This window comes from Bactrocera dorsalis, chromosome 1 (assembly GCF_023373825.1).
Source record: "Bactrocera dorsalis isolate Fly_Bdor chromosome 1, ASM2337382v1, whole genome shotgun sequence".
In the NCBI taxonomy this organism is placed as follows: Eukaryota; Metazoa; Arthropoda; class Insecta; order Diptera; family Tephritidae; genus Bactrocera; species Bactrocera dorsalis.
Window position 1 is genome coordinate 90,436,111 of NC_064303.1, and position 17,755 is coordinate 90,453,865.

A 17,755-nucleotide genomic window follows, 5' to 3' on the forward strand; every position below is an offset into this window, starting at 1 on the left:
TTCACTGCCAGACCCATTTGCGTTGCTTCCTTGTTCAGTCTGGAGAAAGCAGAACTAACGGCGCGGGTGTCATCGGGGGAAACGAAATAGTGGACGAGATTGCCAAGAATAATGTGCGGCTAACATCCGAAAACGTGATAAACGACGATTTCGACAGAAGGATGGTAAAAACTCGATTAAATGAGCTACCTGAGTGCAAGACTGCAAAAGTCATGTGCGAAACGTTAGATCGGAAGGACACAGAATTCCTATTGCCAGTCGATAGAAGAGACTGTAGGAGCATGATGGAAATACTAACTGGTCACTGTCTGGTGCTGGCACATGCCCGTAGAATGGGGCTGACACGAGAAAGCTGCAGGAAATGTTTAGAGCAGGGCACCGGGGAAACAATGGTACATCTCTTGTGCACTTGTTCCGCATTGGCAAGACTACGCTGTAAGCATCTGGGGTCCCCACGGTATGATACAATGGTGGAGGAGGAGGGCCAAAACTGGTCTATGCGTGGATTATTGGCCTACCAGTTTAACCTAACCTAACCTATATCTGAATTTGGAGCTTGAAATTCGCACCAATCTCTTAGTTTCTCTTTAAATTGAGTCTAATTATGTGATTTACAATCAATAGTCCCGAATTTCCGACTGCAACAGTTGCCATCAACAATTGCAACACTAATATTCATATAGCTGCTTTATGTATGTCGGTACTAGGTGCATAAATCAGCGTGCATTTCATACAAAATGCATGCGCAGCCGTCGTGTCAATGCTGCATTGCTAAATTTTAGTTGAGGATTTCATCGGAAGTGTTGATGCATACAAATGGTGGCGCACCAATTTACGCGTACGGCTGTCGAGCCACCGAAAGTGTCGGCACTACACCAACACATACACGTGCACGCACTAATACATGCATACTCACATACATACATACATACATACATACATAAATGCATAAGCATAAATATGCAAAGTGGAAATGAAATGGCGCACGGAGGGTTGCCTTCGAGTTGTTGATATTACCGATATTCGCTCGCGCAAAGCGCATTAGCATAAATGCAGTTTAAAATTTGAATTATTCATGAGCGCCAGCCATTTGACCACTTGTGGCATGCGAGCATGCTGTGCAGCCGCTGCCAGCGGGCAAAGCAAATCACTCTCTGACAATGCGCAAACCTCATCGCACTTCGCACGGCCGCCATGGCGCACGAAAGGGTGTAGGACGTGCGTGGCAGCGCATACCTGAAGGACATTAAATCTGCAATACAAATGTGTGGGCGTTGATTTCGGCTGCACTGCGCGCTTCCTCGTCGCCGCCGTGTTTGCTGTTTTAGCGCATTGATTTCTTTTTGTATTTTCGACTTTTCTATTGAAAACGGAATGAAAACAGCTGCAGCGAGAAACGGCAAAATGAATGAGTTGGCACGTCGCGTCGTTGATTTTAATCGAACTGACTCTGTGACAGCGCCGATATTTCTTTTACTTGATGCCCGGCTGAGTTATCTTCGCGTGGTGCTTTATTTTTCGACGATTAATCAAAGCAAAATTGAAAGAAAATATTGAGTTTATGTTGTGAAAGGAATCATATATTTTATTCTCTACACTTTTAGGGAGATCATGAGTGTGAGTTCTTTTTAAATATTTTAATAAAATCTTATTTTATTCGATATTACATATTTCATTAGTAGGCACCTATTAACAAAACTTATAAAATTCTTCAAAATGGAGATCACTCTTGGACTGCTACAGATAAGGCTTTTGCGAAACCAAAAAAAAGTCAACAAAATATGTTAACTTCGGCTGCACACAAGCTATATGTTATACGAGTACCTTTCACAGGTGCATACCCTTCTTTCACAGCATTCAAGGTCAGTTTCAGCGACAGCTGCGCAGTTGACACACATGAAATGAAAAAGGCTTTCAGCTGACTACATATGCTGAGAGCATGAGAAGCAAGAAACAATCCGGGGTATCTGCTGAGGCCAATTAGCAGCTAATTTTCTGACAGACTATTGATGTACGATACCGATGCAGGTTCTAAAAGCTACATAGTGACGGGTGGGTTACCTCAAGGCTCCACACTAGGTCCATTACTATGGCGTGGGCTACACGATGGGCTGTTACGGTTAACACTGTCAAAAGAAACACAGATAATTGGATATTCGAACGACAATGACGATCGTAGCTAAAGAACTTTTCAAATTCAGAACATATGCACTGAGACCGTAGCAAAAGATTGGCTTACGAAAATTAAGCTGCAACTTGTCGATGAAAAACCAGAGGCAGTGCTAATCACGAGCAGAAAAAATCTAGAAACATTCACCCTCAACATTGATGGCTATTACGTTGTAACGCAAAATTCATTGAGATACTTTAGCGTTATAATCGATCCAAGGCTCAATTTCAAGGCATACATTGAAAAAGCCTCTGGTAAGTCGGCTATAGTGACTGTGGTCCTATCGATAATCAAACATTGGTGGCCCAAGGAAAAGTAGGAGAGCTGCTGGCTAAAGTTAGTCGCTTCGTACATCGCAGCTCCGATACGAGGGACCGCCCTGCGCCAAAAAACATGTTTCAAGCCAAGTTGCTTGTGCATTTAGCACGGTGAGACAGACTTCTATTTAACGTAGTTCTTGTTGGGTCATGGCTGTTTCAGCGAATACCGGTACAAATGTGGCCACGACAACGAAACACTATGTTCCTTCTGCGGATCTTCCATCTCTTCTGCTCGAGGTATATAGTGGAGAGGACCATTATAGAAGAATGATGACACCCGACAACTTGTGAGTCACATGCTGCGATCGGAGCTGGTGTGGGCTCAATTGAAGGAGTGGGCCTTACAAGAACTAAGAATGGAAGAACGGCAGCAGAGAAGCATAAGACCACATGAATAACCCTGGAGGGAGTGTGTGAAGAGGTATTCAGGGAAAGAAAGATGCAACTGGGTAAATCGACTCAGTTCATCACACTGATCTTTTATAACATATAAAGTATATGTATACTGTATAGATTCTTAGAAAACTCCTTTTGGGTATTACACACATGGTGAAAAACTTTATATACTCTGTGTAGGGTATAGAAAGTTACATAATTGTATCACATTCAGCGCCATGAACCCATTAACAATCTGAGAGCGTTCCAATTACATTTTCTAGTTCAATAAGATAGCTGCAGCTATGAGTTCTCAGGTGTTTCAGCCTTGATTTCGAAAAAGAACACTCAAACAGTCAGTGTAGAGTTGATCTCAACTTGTTTATTTCCAAAAAACCGGATTGATTTGGATTAGATTTCAAACTTTAACGCTTGGCGCCGATTGGACATTAAATTACTAAAAATTCTGACAACTAAAGGTTAGGTCACTCTTGCTAAAGGTGAAACTATTCGTTTGAAACGGCCGGAGTTTTTAGCGAACAACTCTTGGTTCCTTCTTCACGACGATGCACCGTCGCATACTGCACTGGTTCTTTGCGACTTCTTTGAGTAAAACTTGGCTCATATCGTTCTACAAGCCTCGTATTCACCCAAATGTGCGCCGAGCGATGTCTAGTTATTCAGAAGACTCAAAAAACTAAATTCACCTTACTTGTAGATCACAGTAGTAAGTATGCCACATTCATTCATTCCATTTTCGAATTTTCTACGAAAAGATGCGGCGACAAAGGGGAGGTCGCAAGACCGGAACATACTCTTCTAGGAACCAAAGTGGCATACTGAAGTTATGGAGGGAACACTTCACCAGCATGCTGAACGGCAGTGAAAATGTTGGCAAGGGCCGATGGATTACCAGCCAAGCTATTCAAATATGGCGGCGAAGCACTGACAAGGTGCATGTTTCTTTGCAAGATATGGTTCTTTGCAAGATATGGTTGGACGAAAGCATGCCCGACGATTGGAAAAGTGTACTCTGCCCAATCAGCAAAAAGTAGAACCGTATCTGTGTCATTTACCGTGGGATAAACCTATTTAATATCGTATATAAGGTTTTACAGTTTATCAGTATAGCTTTGGACATGAATAATTTACTACCAACCAGATTTTCACCATGCGTCAAACCTCCTCACCTCCACCACCTCTTCGTCGATTTCAAAGCCGACTTCGACAGCATGAAAAGGAACTGCTTCTATGCCGCTATGACTGAACTGACGTTGAGCAACACCAAAAGGTCCGTCAGAATCGAGAAGGACTTCTCCGAGTCTTTCGATACCTAGCGAGGTCCAAAAATAATTGATCTACAGAACTAAATAGATAAGAATCTTCTATAAGAGTGTACAGTTGCTGGTGTATGCTGATGGGGATACGCCGATTAATATCAGTAGTTCTTCTTTCTCCCAGACTAGATAAGGTAGCGAAACATATGGGTTGTGACTTGGCTCACACATCAGTTTTGACAGTCCTAATTTTCAAGCATAGAAGTTTCCTCTATCTTGCAACCAGTATCAACGCCAACAACAATACCATCTTTGAAATCCAACGCAGAATCGCTCTTGCCAAAACGTGCTACTTTGAACTAAATAGGCAATTCTAAGAAAATATCTAATTTCAGCGACTTCTTATGTGAAAAAAAGACAAGACAAACCATGTCGTAGCGCCACATCAAAGATTTTTCGCGTGTAATTTTTATAATATTTCTACAATGAGTTTTTGTTAGCTATAGAATTCGCTAGACTGCTTTTTTACCCGCCAACCAGTTTAGTGAAAGTCACAAGTGGGTTAGATAAGCCTTCTCTACAGCCGTACAGATTAAGCACATTCCATTGGTATAGTGGTAATAACGTTCTCTTGGGATGCTAAACCTTAGGTGTGATTCCCCCAAGATATCACAAGATTTTTTTAAACTCGGTCTAGCGAACTTAGTTCAGACGAACAGAATTTAAAAGTAAGAATTATGGGAATAGTGATTACGACGGCTGAGCCTTTAATTATTCTTTATGAGATAGCGTCAAAAGAAGTTCTCTCTTATAATGAGTATATACGTCAAATATGTTGAATGCTTTTGACAACTGAATTCACAGTTATGCCTCTAGGAAATATTATATCTCTAAAAAACACTCTAAACTTATTTGAATAAAAATATAATTCCAATTGGGAATTAAGATCTAATCCATTGAAGGCAGGTAAGAAATAATTACAAGACTGTTATTTACGTTGATATTGATATCATTTTGAACTTGAATTTAAGAAAGTTCTATTAATATTCTTGCTCGAAATTCACCATCACTGTTCAAGTGATTATTTCTAATACAAAAATATTCAATCGTGTGTATACATTGTATACATATGTGAGATCATTATCTCTTATACAAGCGAAGAGTAATTATTTAGCTTGAATTGAGGTTGCGACTTCGCTGATAAGGCGACAGCCGGCAGATTAAGCGTCACTATTATATTCAATAAAGTAGTCTTCACTTGAAAGCAAGCTTGCTAACATTTCGAGCGTAAACAGAAAATATATTTTGTCAAAAATGCAAAAATTAGTTGCAGTGCTTTTCGTCGGATTGCTGTGCATTTTAACTTACACCAATGGACAATTACTGCTTTACCCCAATAGAGGCACGATATTGACATTAACTGACGTTGATCTGGCTAGTCAAGACAATAAGGTTGAAATTGTGCAGGATTATATTGTGGAGGTATTGAAGTTGCCTGAACTACGTTGGCGGGTGCGACAGGCCAGAGGTGATAGCGATCGAACGATTATACTATTCGAAATGGAGAGTGCGGACGATGTCGAGAAAATAATGAAACAAGATGCATCAGCTCAGAAAATTGTTCGAGAAGAATTCTTTATGCCCGTACTGAATTAAAGTCAGCTTAAATTTGTTTTTTTATTGAAAGTGTAAATAAAGAATAATCAAAATATGTAAAAATAATAAAAAATAAAATATTAAATGAATAATTAAAATATTTACTTTGTGGACAAGATGTTCAAACTATTCGAAAACACCTTCGAAGAGTAAACTGTGTATGATTAATTTAAAAGAAATTTGTGAGTTGAGTTAGGGAGTTCTATATGTACATTCGATTGAACCTAAACAAAAAAACATAGTCACAAATTGAGACTTTATCTATTTATCTAAAAATGTCTCAAATAGTAACTAGAGTCTGCTTACCGGATTTGCGCTATATGTGTCATAAGCTGTTGGTTGTGCGAACAGTTCCAATTTATTGCCAAATAATCATCATTTGCTGAAATTGTCGTGCTGGGTTTCGTCGCTTCAAAGACGGCGATTTTCATACAAGTACTAACGACCGTTCGCGTTAAAGACGGTTCGAGGACAGTGTACTGTAAACGTTGCTCGGTGTGGATTCGCATTTAATGCACGAAGAGCTTGCTTCAGCAATGGGAGTCTCCCGCTAAGCCATTTGAAGTTGACTATATGGGTTGGGTATGATTCAGCATCCCAACTGATTATCTCAAAATCAAGAGAGACACGAAGAAGTGATTCTGCTGTATGGAAGAGCTCGGTCTCACATTGCCAAACCCATTAAAACCTGCCTAAAAATGCTTCAATGGAAAGCTGTCTTATTTTACCCGTCATATTTCCTAGATATTGCACCGTCCGATTATTAGTTGTTCCGTTCAATGGCACTTGGTCTGGTTCGGAAGCAGTTTTACTAGCAAGACGAAATCGAAAATTGGCTTGATTCTTGTACAGCAGGACAAGATGCACAATTTTACCGCAATAGTATTTGAGGTTTATCAGAAAGATGGGAATGCTGGGGAATTTAAATTTCTGACAAAAGAGCTCTAATGCTCATGTCATAAAAGTACTTTGTTTCAGAGATATAAGTAATTCAGTAAAATAGAAGTAAAAAATTTTTAAACGAAAAACAGAGAAACCTCAAATTTGCTGGGGAATGTTTATTATCATTCGCAAGAATATTCTTTTGCATTTTTTTATTGAAGATTACCTCTTTCAAATTGTGGACGCGACTACTTCTCAGTTGATCCAACCGACGAGTTCAATCTCGTTGAAGCATTTCGACTGGTAACTGACGAATGACACGTGTGATGTTTGGATCCAAGGTCTGGTATCTAACTGCGTGATAACACACGATCTTGGTGGCCAATAGACCAGCCCAAAACGTGAAATTATCTGCTCACTGAAGTGTTTTCTCAATAAATCCATTGATTGCTGTGATGTTTCGTCTTGTTGAAACCAAATATCGCCAAGATCATGAGCTTCAATTTCAGGCATCAAATAGTCAGTTATCACCGGCTATTGACGGTTACGTTCTCACCGGCACTATTTTTGAAGAAATATGGACTGATAATTCACCGGCCCACAAACCGGTTGGTTTTTCTGCATGTCTAGATCTTGAATCTTTTTAGATTACTCTTCATCCCAAATGCAATGAATGAATGGATTAAACATTTTTGTTGACATAGATATTCAAACATTTACTAAGCACTGGCTTAAGGTGTATAGAGACGCTTCAAAATGTAAGTGATGTACGCGCAGAAGGCGCCAGGGATAATTTCTATGATTACGGAATGTAACACGGTAATGAGAAATAACTCAAAGCTTTCTTTAATGCTTCACATTCCGAGACTGACGTACGAGGGAACACGATAAGTATTTTTATAATTTTTTTTTTTTGTTGTTTCGTTTTCGTTCCAGCTCCAAATCTGCATTAAACCTAAAGCAAGTTGAAGGGATTGCACTATTAAGCAAGTTAACCTTTGCGGAACTGCTTTTTTGTTTGTTTGCAAATATCATAACTTTATTCAATGACTTTACATGCCAAAGTAATTTCCCATAAAAATTTTGTGCAACACGCAATTTATTCATTTGCAAACACACACATATAACGTTACGATAACAACCGGTACTGAAACGAAATTATGCCCATTAAAACGCCTACACCTTGGCGACTTCTTCCATTTGTTTTGAAAAAAAAAAAAAGAGCTCAGCAACCCATTTCCTCAGTGAAAATGTCAACATGCGGCACAATTTCCTTTCAACATAGATTTAGTTTTTTTTAGCAGACAGGAAACTATTGTGTAAACCAAGTCAGTCAATGAGGCATATTTGCTTAAGGCAGAGTTACTTTCGTGATTTAGCATAAGAAAAATTAAGCTTAAACTCTAGCTGCTAAGAAAGTTGTTTGTGAGCTGCTATTAGCCGATATAGCAAAATAAGATTTATATGTTGGAATTGCAGAGTGATTGCTATTAGACCGCGCTTCTGAGCGTACAATGAAGGGCGCTGCTAAAATCAAGTCGAAAAAGCTTTCTAAATCCACAATTTCATCAACAGCGACCTTGTTTGCCGAAGAAGCTACTGCTTAGACTTTTTGTTTGTATTTCAAACATGAATGAACAGTATGCTATATGAGCCGAGATTTGAACCAATGGTCAATCGTGTAACAGTCACGCACTTAAAATACTTGAATGCCACGGCGTGCAATTACAGCAGATTACAATGGTCAAATATGAACACTTTGTTATGTAATGATTATAATCTAGCCACCGAGTAATTACCGTAAATGCAGAAGTGCTGGTCATTAAAAATTACATTAAGCAGAACGTGGAATGGCTGATCGTTCAGTAAAGTCATTTCAACTAATGATTTGAGTTTAGTGCGGTAGACGGCTTCAAAACCAACTGGAAGGTGGTAGGCGCCAAACAATTTGCTGAAGAAAAATATTTGGCTCAGAACTGTGTAAGTAAGCTGGGATGATTAGTCTTCATTAAGGGTGAAAAAAATACTTCATAGAATTAAAAAAAAAAAATATTCGCTGAAATGTATTGTAATAAAACTTGATTAATTGAGCGAGCTTTCAATAACGTCTTGCCGGAGGTAATGGCTCTAAACTGTTTTGGACTGGAATCGAACCTCAACACAACCAACCTACATACTTCTCAGTCTTTCGACTGATAGAGTTGTTGTAACGGAATACGGTAGCGCACGTGCTGTCGCAATGTAAGTAGGGACACCACACAAGTTGGTGTTCGTTCTCCTCTTCTATGGATAATGGTCGTCAACGACTTGCTGAAAAAACTTGAGGATCTGCATTGCCGGGTGATTGTCTCTGCAGACGATTTAGCACTAATGGTTAAAGGAAATTTTTTGAATATCGTCTACGAGTTGACGCAACTGCATTAATTCAAATAAAACTGAGGTGGTTCTAATTACTAGGAGATACAACATCACGGCGGCACAACTGTCGCGGATGGGAAGTTTCAGTCTGTAATCTGTGAATGCAGTGAAATATTTAGGCCTCGTCATACGTAACAAGTTTTCATAGAAGCCTAATAACGAAGAAGGAGGGACCAAGCAGGCATTGCCTTAAACTGCGGCAAAGAAGGTACTAGCAAAACTGGAGGCCTGACACCGAGAGCAGTTCTCTGATTCTACGGCACCATAGTCAAACCTGTTATGTTCTGTGGAGTCTTTGTGTGGTGGATAGTAGCCATCGATATCGTCCTTGTATGTTGGAATAGAAGAATCTGGGTTTCTAAATGTCTTTATATTACTAGTATATCTTTTGGATCGTGGATTCGCCAAACCAAACTCTGGCGAGTTTTTCTCCGCCCACATACCTGCGAAGGAGTTGAGGATGGGTAGAAGTCGTTGGAGGAGTAAGGTATTGAGTCAAAGGTTAGGGGGATAGTTGGTATAGCGGTATATTGTGAGAAAATTTCTATCAACTTCAGCTACAGACTTCCTGACCATTTCAATGTTTTTCAAGCCGATGTTTTTGGCTCAATTATCGTGTGTTCAAGACTGGTTAATGAATGGTTAGCCTTGTTACAATAGCAGTGAATCAATTTATGATAAGACTACTGTATGTGCCAGGCCACTGCGGAATCGCAGGGAACTGTAAAGCTGATGAACTAGCGATGAACTGGTAAGGAAGGGTACCCCAGTTTCATTAGAGTGATGACGGGTCGGTAATCGCCTCTTCTCATGTAGAACACTACTGGATAGCTGGGCTTTGCGGAAACTTTGTTAGCGCTAGGCTAACATCAGTTTATGCGCTGCCGTAAAATCCTTTTAGAACATGATCGATCATAAGAGATTCAATTAGCTCTTTATTTTCAGTAAGGCTAGCCTCTCCCTAGTTGTAGGGCTTCAAACAGGCCAATGCACTATCGGCCTCCATAGCTGTAAGTTTGAGATTCCTATCGGTCGCCGATAGAAGAAGCTTCAGCACTTCATACTTGGCACAACACTTGGGAGCTGACACTTTCAACTGTCCCACCGAGCTGTTGGGAATAGAAAGGAAATTTTGTTTAGTCACTAGGCGCTATGCTGACATTTTATGTGTTGCTTCGAAAAAGGGCTTCAAAACATGTGAAAAATTCCCTGTCAATACAGTTTAGAGAAACTATGAACATATACATAAGTGCGCCTCAAGCCTTAATGTTAACCTTAACCCAAGGCCATTAAATTTGACAAGTGACAGTCAGTTTAACTTATTCTTTCGCAAAGCCATTTCAACACTCACCAAAAGATGTTTAGCAAGTTAACTTTCAATAAGTACAGCTCCATGAGTTTATGTTTTATTCATTTGTGCTATTATAAGAAACACACACATACAATCAAACAGGGCTGCATTTGCGCCCACTCACACCAACGGACCGCAGCGACAAACAACTCAATCGACAACACAACATCAACAAGTAAGTCAACGGTACAATAACGATAAATAAACATGCACAACCTCGCATTAAGTAAGTCAGTGTGGCACGATTCAATGTCTATCAACACTTCTTTATTTTTCTTCATTTTACAGCCATACTCGCTCTTAGTCATTGTAGAATCCCTTTTTGAAACCCACTTGCCTACTTGCCAATGCAATTTTCCAACATTCTTATTAATGCTCAATGCTCAAAGGAGACTTTGATGTTGTTTACCGTTACGGCTACGTACAGCTCAACCCACTTTCGGTCATATCCTGCGGTGGCAACCTTTTTTTTGCCTTTGCCGCTTCATATTTCATCGTCTCCAATATTCGCTGTACATTTTTATTTTGCACACTGTTTGCCGAGGTGTTGACGGTTAATACGATATGTTCGGGCCACACACAGAGGCGCACACAGGCACACACATGGACACCCGAACGTTGGCTGCCACACAAAATGAAAAACAAGCGAGCACATTACGGCGTAGGTGAGTGCGGACGTGTGAAATTTTAAAATTCAGTTTAGTGCGCATCGATTAGATGAGGAGAGCGTTCGTTAGTGTGGAGAATTTCATTTGATAGCCAATAAAAGTCAATTGAGTAGGAATTATGCAGTAGGCGGTATTTTGTGTGCTGCTCCCAACGGAAGTTTACTCTATATATTTTGCTTTTGGTGGGAGAACGTATTTTTTGGGGGAAAATATTATATTTTGGTTGAAAATAATATTTTTTATCGCCTATTCTTAGCATATTTTTGGAATATGTGATGACGTGGAACTTTATTTTTCTAATATTAAATTTTATGAAACTAGAAATAACAGGAATGTATTTGAAATAATAATATTTACTTTCTTTCTTCGAGCTGTTTGTGTGTATGGTTTAAAATGTATACGGAAATACTTGTAAGACTCGTCTTTTTCGATATTCTACTTTTGGACTTGCTTTCGTTTACTTATTTCAAGAAGCTGTTTAGGTGTTTGAAATGTTGCTATTAATGAAAATTTCTTGGAAAGGAAAACCACACAAACATTGAATATATATTGAAGGTTATAGACTCACTTGGTGCAATTATTATATTTTACTTCCTGTCAGAGAAAATGATATTGAAATCATCATCAAATGAGATACATGTCCCATAAATTCAACCAATTCTTTTTTTTTTATTCTAGTTCCCTTCAAGGGTGATCCACTGATTATAGCGACCCTCAAACTTTCCGATAAAATTTTTGTAGTAAGCTTTGTCCTCTACTTCAAAATAGGCCTCAATGTCAACAATACCTCTTCGTTCGAAATAGTCACTGGAGGTTAGAAGTGAAGAACACGGTGGATACGGCAACATTACCAACTCATGGATTTTTCCATGGTTTTCACTGATTTGGGAAACAGTAAGTTATCTTGGTGAGATAGTTTTTTCTTTTTTTTCGGCTACTTTGCTCTTCAAACGGTCCAATAACGATGTGTAATAGTCGCTGTTGTTGGTTCTTCTTTTTCAAGTTAATCAATAATGAAATGATTCCATGTGCATCCCATAGTACAGACGCCATAACCTTGCCAACCGTCTGTTGCGTTTTTCTCTGCTTTGTAGTGAGCTCATCGTGTGCAGTCCACGCGAAACTCGGCTTATCGTTGTTCTCGGTCAAAGGTGAGTTCACGCGTCACAGAGTTTTCTTATACTCAAATATTCGTGCATGATATGATGTAGTGGTTCAATTGATGACTTTAGAGTACCTGCTATCAATTTCACTTTACGGTCAACCAAAATTACTTTTTGATTGTTTGATAAAGTAATCCTTGATGGTTGATTTTCCAGCGGTGGTGCGCAAAAACTCGTCATCAAGGAAATTTTTTGTTCAACTGTATATTTCGCCTTCAAAAATCATTATTTTATCAGCACGCGAAATTTATTTTTCGCCACTTTTTTTCAAAGTAATAAAAGCTGTTCCACTCAAAATAATAAAATTCACAAACTAATGATCGGACAGCTGTCAAACCTTTGAAGGTTAGGGCTAACTAAAACTGATATGGATGGCCGTCAAATGACCTAAACCTCACAGGTCATGTTCATTACAGTAGATGGCCGGAAGTTTGAAAACTATGATATTAGGTACATACGAGGTCTGCTGTATGAATTTCTGGCCTAATAATGAAAATAGGAATATTTATCAACGAAAATGGTTTCAAAATATTCTCCATCAAGATTTACACACTTTTGCATGCGCTTCAAAACCAAACCATTTTTCGAAGCACTTTTTTCCACTCCGATTGAGACACCTCCAAAACATGGTTTTTGAATGCTTCAACAGCATCTTCTGGCGACGAGAATCGTTGACCACGCAATTATTTTTCTTGATGCGTGGGAATAAAAAGAAGTCATTGGGTGCCAAGTCAGGGCTGTACGGCGGATGACCCATCAATTCGACGCTTTGGCCGGTCAAAAAGGCGCTGGTTTGAGCCGATGTGTGACGAGCTCGCATTGTCATGGTGCACAATGATTCGTCTTCCTTGTTCGTTTTTCGAATTTTCTCTGAAGACTTCAGGCAAACAAATGTGGGTTGTACCACTCAGAATTGACCGTCCTAAGTGTTGCTCAAGCGGAGCGGGTGCTTCTTCCACGAACAACTTTCGTTGGATTTGCTCGTCTTGGAAGAACCCACACGGTCGATTTTTTTTGCTGTTTTGTTTCGGTCTCAGACGCATAGATCCATGATTCGTCCAACCTGTGACGATCTTAATAAACGTCTTTTTGAAGCACCGCGATCGTTTTTTTCAGCATTCTTTACACCAATCACACGAGCCATTTTTTGAGCGATTGTCAATTGTGCGGGATCCAACGAGAGCAAATCTTTTTACGGCCAGGTGTTTTTCATGCAATGTCGAATGTATGCTGGTGGGAGAAAATGCATAGGCCATGCCTCTATCTGAAGGTATGTTATATGACGATCTTGCATTATGAGTTCACTGTACGGCATCATGGTTTCTGGCACAACGGCTGTTTTGGACGACCTTCACGGAATTCGTCTTTGAGCGAGCGTCGGCCCGATTGAATTCGTTGTAACAGTTTTCTCACAGTGCGATAGGATGGTGCTTCAAAGATGATATTGATATCATCGGCCTCAACAACCTGCGCCGTTAGTTCGCTTTCTCCAGACTGAACAAGGAAGCAACCCAAATGGGTCTGGTAGTTAACGAGGGCAAGACGAAATATCTCCTGTCATCAAACAAACAGTCGTCGCACTCGCGACTTGGCTCTCACTTCACTGTTGACAGCCGTAGTCTTTGAAGTTTGTAGATAATTTCGTCTATTTAGGAACCAGCATTAACACCACCAACATGTCAGCTGGAAATCCAACGCAGAATAACTCTTACCAACAGGTGCTACTTCGAACTGAGTAGACAATTGAAAAGCAAAGTTCTCTCTCGACGCACAAAAACCAAACTCTATAAGTCACTCATAATTCTTGTCCTACTATATGCTGCAGAGGCTTGGACGATGACAACAACCGATGAGTCGACGTTGCGAGTTTTCGAGAGAAAAAGTTCTGCGAAAGCTTTATGGTCCTTTGCGCGTTGGCCACAGCGAAATTTATTAAAATAAGTCACTTATGATCCGATACATGAAGTGTACTATAAAAGCAACCAAGTTCGAAAGTAGAATAGTTTTGGTTTTGGTCCGATACTTAACCTGGTATACAGAATATGAACGTCTATAAAATAGTTTTATTACAATGGATCCTTTTTTTATTATCATAAATCGCCTATTTTAGGTTGTCATTCTAGACATTATTAATAAAAGCCCAAATACACATAAACGTGGCTTTCATATTACAAGTTTACTTTGTACATAATATGTTAGCTGTAAAGGCAAGGAGATGTTAACTGGCTTTTAAAAAATATAGCACACTCTGAAGTCATATTCCCTTCCGAAACCATAATATCTAGGTGATAAATTTTTCCTTAAATGTCAGAAACTGAAAAAATTTATTATTTGAAACTTATCGAAATTATTTTTTGAGTTTATGAAAGTTGTTGATTTTAGTAGTTATTTCGGAAACAGATTAATTATTTTAGGATATTTTTGGGTGTTTCCGCAAAAACTGTACCTTTATAATATCACGATACTTTGACTTAACTTTGCAAGGCAAAGAAAATACATTTTTAATTAAGGTTTGAACCGGGACCTTTGGTCTACTGTGCCCTCCTCTCTATCAGAAGCAATCATAAATTCCAGGAACTTCCAAGAACTTGTTGTGTGCTATTGAGTTGATGTGATCCCTATCCAGATATATATTATATATCAATCCAAGGACTTTAAGCTTGGGTCTGCAGATTGCTGTAGAATTTTGAACATTTGCTAAGGAGGTCAAGAATATAGAAAGATCTTTTAATCATAAGTGTCGGTTGACGGTTCGGTCAACATGAAATGGGCGTGTTTGTTTTTCTTTGTAAAACAAAAAAAAAGAGTATGGATTTCAAACAGTTTTGTAACGGGTGATTTTTTGAGGTTAGGATTTTCATGCATTAGTATTTGACAGATCACGTGGGATTTCAGACATGGTGTCAAAGATAAAGATGCTCAGTATGCTTTGACATTTCATCATGAATAGACTTACTAACGAGCAAACGCTTGCAAATCATTGAATTTTATTACTCAAATCAGTGTTCGGTTCGAAATGTGTTTCGCGCGCGTGTTTTGTTCAGCGATGAGGCTCATTTCTGGTTTGAATGGCTACGGTAAATAAGCAAAATTGCCGCATTTGGGTGAAGAGCAACCAGAAGACCGTTCAAGAACCTGCCCATGCATCCCGAAAAATGCACTGTTTGGTGTGGTTTGTACGCTGGTGGAATCATTGGACCGTATTTTTTCAAAGATGCTGTTGACGCAACGTTACGGTGATGGCGATCGCTATCGTTCGATGCTAACAAACTTTTGTTGCCAAAAATGGAAGAACTGAACTTAGTTGACATGTGGTTTTCAACAAGATGGCGCTACATGCCAGACAGCTCGCGATTCTATGGCCATTTTGAGGGAAAACTTCGGACAAAAATTCATCTCAAGAAATGGACCCGTAGTTTGTGGCCACCAAGATCATGCGATTTAACGCCTTAGGACTATTTTTTTGTGGGGCTACGTCAAGTCTAAAGTCTACAGAAATAAGCCAGCAACTATTCCAGCTTTGGAAGACAACATTTCCGAAGAAATTCGGGCTATTCCGGCCGAAATGCTCGAAAAAAGTTGCCCAAAATTGGACTTTCCGAATGGACCACCTAAGACGCAGCCGCGGTCAACATTTAAATGAAATTATCTTTAAAAGTTAAATGTCATGAAACCAATCTAACGTTTCAAATAAAGAAACCGATGAGATTTTGCAAATTTTATGCGTTTTTTTTTTTTAAAAAAAGTTATCAAGCTCTTAAAAAATCACCCTATATATATGAAAATACTATCGAAATATTATTTTAAATTCACGAAAACGAGTGTGTTTCTATTTGGTGTACAATATGGAGTTTTTTGAAAGCAACGCCAGTTTTTGGCGTAGTCTTTATAGACTTTCCTGAGTAACTGAGAGTCATATATAAAGTTAAAGCAATCTATATCATAAGCTTACCTTCTTGCCTAAGTTTCAATGACACACATAAAACTTAACACTTTTAAATATTTTCCAGAAACTTAAATGTTGAAAAACAAAACCGAATTATTTTCGCTTCTGGTGTATTTACCCGTTTTTAGCGTTGAAAACTAGCAATTCGGTGAGCTCTTTCTCCGACTTCGCCATAAAATCACTCAAAAACAAAGTTGTTTGTAATTAATTTAAAATTCCTCAAATGACAAGTGTCACGACTTTTGAGCTGTCAAGAAACGTGATCCAATAATTTGACATGTGGCGCATGAGCCAACACACACACATATATCTCCGCTGCCATACATTATACTCGTACTCCTTATGTGTGTGACTGAGTGTATTTGAGGGTTTATAGTTGGTACTGCAGTTTGAGCTCGTAGCTTTTGGCCAGTGCCATCAATGCTCTTTACAATTCTGCAACTATGCTCGGCACGTACGCCGCAAGTACAGAAACAAAGCGCAAGGTTAAACGAGTAGTAAGAGCGGTGCAGGACGAGACGTTGGACGAGTCAACGCAAAAAGTGTGAGTGACAAGGAGAGCACTCGTTGCGCGTGATAGTGTTGGTGTGTCGCCGGCGTCCAACAGCCAGCTGTTGCATGTGACATGGCGCTGTTGCTTAACAAAACACGGCACTGCTTGGCGAGAGGTGGAGAGGAGGTGGGTGCGGTTCGCAGCTACTGTGACACTAATACAATTTTTCATAATGTGCAAGTGACATTTGCAATTTTGTGCCCCCGTCTGGTGGCTACCATCACTGCCACTGACGTTTGCGTCTGACGGCTGTCAAGTCAAGGCGTCCGGTGTTTGTCTCTTTCTCCCTCTCTCTCTCTCTCATTGTGTGTGTGTCTGTTTGTGTTCGTTTGCTTGACGTATACTCGCACACGTCTCGACCATTGACGACATTGATGCCTGGCATATGATGTGTTTTGCTCGATTGCACGTTGACTCTATCGATTTTCTTTATTGACGAACAATTTTTCTTTGCTTTATTAAAATGCAAATTGAATTTTGACAGGCAGCATGTTAAGGCTAACAACGCATAACTTGTCGCCGCCTTTGTGGCTCGCTTAATATATACATACGTGTACTGTATAAAAGTATATACTATATAGATCTATATGCAACTAGTATGAAATATATGTCTTCGTATTATTCAATAATTTTTATTTGCATGATTTACGCAAATTGTTGGTGAGTGTGTTGTATATGGAGAGACAGTTTCATCTTCTCTTCAAAGCAAGTCTTAAAAAATGCGTTCTTGGTGTATTTTACAATATGCCGTGACTTTGAAGACATCACTCTCTCACTGTTTATATTAATAACTCTGTGTGGTTGTGGCTTCATTATCATATTAATTAAATTTCTTTGACTGTCATAAATTTTTATGCATTTTTAGGCTTGTCATTTTGTGATCAAATTGACTCGGCTTTATAGGAATGCCGGCGCTTTTGCTCATATATTTTCATATAGTATACTCAGATTTGGTTGGTGGATGGTTGTCATTCTA